General features: G+C 26.4%; 1 long non-coding RNA gene across 1 annotated transcript in view; it reads left to right on the top strand.

The window, feature by feature from the left end:
- Positions 1-2,438: 2,438 nt before the first annotated feature.
- The window catches only part of LOC103309964, a 7,452-nt gene continuing 6,272 nt past the window's right edge, over positions 2,439-3,618 (top strand). The window contains exons 1-2 of the long non-coding RNA XR_003839535.1: positions 2,439-2,500; positions 3,283-3,324. This is a non-coding gene — a long non-coding RNA (uncharacterized LOC103309964). The remainder of the gene's footprint in view (positions 2,501-3,282; positions 3,325-3,618) is intronic.

Genomic DNA, 3,618 nt, shown 5'->3' with positions numbered 1-3,618 from the left:
TAGGGTTATATGCTAGTATTTGATTTCTGAATGTAATAGTTGGTTGATGTTTTGCTAATTTGTTGTTTAAATGGAAAGTTGAAACTTCTGTTTTTTGTATGTTTGGTGTAAGGCGCCACTGTTGGAAGTATTTTCTAAGTTTTTTTAGATCTTGATTGAGTATAGCTTCATTATTTTCAAATTTTTCATGTTGTGTAGCTACCGTAATGTCGTCTGCGTATGCAAATTTTCGAGAGATTGTGCTCGGTAAATCACTGATGTAAAGGTTAAACAGAGTCGGTGCCAGTACTGATCCCTGGGGTAGTCCATTATTTAGTTGTTTCGTCGAGCTTTGGGAGGCTCCTAAATGGACTTTAAAATATCGATTCGTTAGCATTTCATTTAAAAGATTGTGGAACGTCAGACATTTGGTAGTTTTCAGAAGTTTGAACAATAGACCTTCAATAGACCTTCCATACGGTGTCATATGCAGCTGTTAGATTTATAAACGCGGCTGTTGTCTTTTTTCAATAATAATATTTAGACTTATGTTAATTGTTATAATGATGTGTTCTAAACCAATAACCACCAATTTATTGTAACCACAGAAAAAAATCATTACATTTTATAATTTTAAAGATAATTGAACAACATGAGAATATAATATTTTTGTAGGTATAACCAAATTTTAGCTGCTACCTCATCGTTTTTGAAACTTAAAATATTTAAATATGTTACGTAAACCTAATACATTAAAATCTTGTAATGACAATATCCTCTTCAAAGCCAACTATTTTACATGATTTTTTGAAATTTAACATGTTTTACTAAGTATAAATTACTTTAGCTCAAGGAAGTAATACTAACAAGGAAAGTGTCGGTAAGTATTATTATATTTTATTTTACAACATACATATACATTACACAAGCCTATATATACATTATACATGTGAGTAGGTACCTACCACTTTATTCATAATGCGATCACTTTTCTACTATATAATAATTATTATTAATATAGAAGTAAGTTTGATACGTATTTTAATTTTATGAAAATATAAAAAAAAAATTTTGATTTTATTGGAATCGTGAATATAGTTGCAATCATTAGTCGTAAATTTTTTTTTCAAACATACCTATGTTCTAAACTATGTAAACTGTTATACTAAAGGAATAATAATCAAATAATATTATTTAAGAGAATCGGATTTAGAGTAAAATTAAATCGCTAAACAACAATAATTTTGAATCTATAAGCACGAACATTATGATGATGACGGTTTTTATTTTTTATTGTTTAAAATTTGTAGCTTACTGTAAAGTTATTTTTTTTTATTGAGCTTATGCCCGGCAACTATGGCCACAATATTATGATAATATTTAGTATTTTTGGTTGATAAACGTTTATCTCTGGCAACTGTAGAGTTATTTTATACCATCATTTAGTTGTAATTTAGGTAGAAAAGACTTTTTTAGAGATTAAATTGTATGCAGCTATGATTATTTTCAATAATAATATTTAAACTTATGTTAATTGTTATTAATATTATAATATTGTTATAATGTTATTAATATATTAATATTAAATGTGTTCTAAACCAATAACCACCAATTTATTGTAACCACAGAAAAAAATCATTTATATTTTATAATTTTAAAGATAATTGAACAACATGAGAAAATATATTTTTGTAGGTATAACCAAACTTTAGCTGCAACCTCATCATTTTTAAAACTTAAAATATTTTATATTAACCATTATCATTATTTTAGATAATAATGATAATAATAATATTAATTATATGAGTAAATAATATTTTACTTTATAACATACTTAGATAAGGATCCACCCGCATTCGTTATTGTCTTAGGTTAGATTAGTTACAAGTGTAGACACCTATGTCAGAAAATTTAAGTTCAGCAGAACTAATTCTCTATTGTTAACTTTAATTTACTCATTATAAAACATGAAGGTCAGAACATTATCCAGGTGACTATATAAGTATCTCGAATGAATTCCATTGCTGTATTTTGACTTTAAAGCAAGTTAAAATGTTCCAAACTGTTGCAATATTAAAATACTCCCGTTAATAATTTAAATATCAATAAAAGCGTATAAGTTTACCTATAAAATATTATTATACATCATATTTAGATTAGATAATGCATAGGTACGTCAACCTAGTAATAAAATAAATTAATATCGTCAAATTAGTATTGCTGTACACCAGGGCCCGGATTGAGCGGGCTTAAAAATTCGAAAGATTTGGGCTGGCTCGAAGAAATTTTGAATTAGAGATTTGGGCTGGTCTAGGTGGACAGCCCGGTAAGTAATTTCTTCCCAATCCGGCGCTGCTGTACACAAATTTAAATATGTTAGGTAAACCTAATACATTAAAATCTTTAATAACAAGATCCTCTTCAAAGCCAACTATTTTACATAATTTTTTGAAATATAACATGTTTTACTAACTATAAATTTCTTTAGAACCAGATATTCATACTAAACATAATTGTGACAGTAAGTATTATTAAATTTTATTTTACAACATACATATACATAACACATACCTATATATACATTATACAGTGAGTACGTACCGCTTTATACATAATGTGATCACTTTTCTACTATATAATAATTATTAATTAATATAGAAGTATGTTTGATAGGTATTTTAATTGTATGCAAATATAAAAAATTCATTTTAATTTTATTGGAATCGTCAATATAGTTGCAATCATTAGTCGTAAATTTGTTTTAAAACATACCTATGTGCTTAGCAACAGTCTTAACGAATTCAGGACGTCCCACCACCGTGTCTTCCATCCCATATTATAGAACGTTCAGCCTCCAGACGGGATAATTAGTCCCCGGAAAATAATTAAAAGTTAAAATATTAAACAATAATATATGAAGCAAATCAATTAATTTATAAATGATTAAGCTAATATATAAATATAATTCAATAATACGTCATAATACTACTATTGCCAATACAGAATTCACTAATAAAAGTATTAACGGATAAATAATACATTTTTGTTTGTTAATATAAACTTTTGTAAATAAATTAATATTTGTAACTGAATACGTACCTATATAAAATATTTACTGTATGTCTTTAGCATAGGTATAACATATTTATATGTATCTATTACTAATTTAACTTTCACACAAATATAATTTGATAGTTAAATAGACATTAAAATATTAAATACATAACATATTTATAATACCTATTCCAGTTGATAGTTTTAAAAATATTCGTTGTTTTTTGAAATATCATATTATCATTACAGATGGACTGATCAATGACGGATTTATGATACGAAATGCTGATGGTGGGTATTTAATTTAGACCTTTGAATAGCAAAATTATATTTAATAGTATGACAGGGTGATTGTAAATTCTCCCGATTTGAATAGTCTATAAGCTCTCTCTTTCTGGTCTAATCCATTACTACCCGATGAGCACATATAACTCTCCCTGGTATTTTTAAATACTACCTGAGGGGTACATCTAAATTCTGCCGAGTATAAAATAACTAATGAGTAATAACATTGTTATGTTATATTAAATGAATGTTTATAATAATATGAATATACAATTTAAAATTTACTTCACATTACCTAAT

This window comes from Acyrthosiphon pisum, chromosome A2 (assembly GCF_005508785.2).
Source record: "Acyrthosiphon pisum isolate AL4f chromosome A2, pea_aphid_22Mar2018_4r6ur, whole genome shotgun sequence".
Classification (NCBI taxonomy): Eukaryota; Metazoa; Arthropoda; class Insecta; order Hemiptera; family Aphididae; genus Acyrthosiphon; species Acyrthosiphon pisum.
The sequence above is the reverse complement of the archived record's forward strand: the minus strand, read 5'-3'. Positions and strand labels throughout refer to the sequence as shown.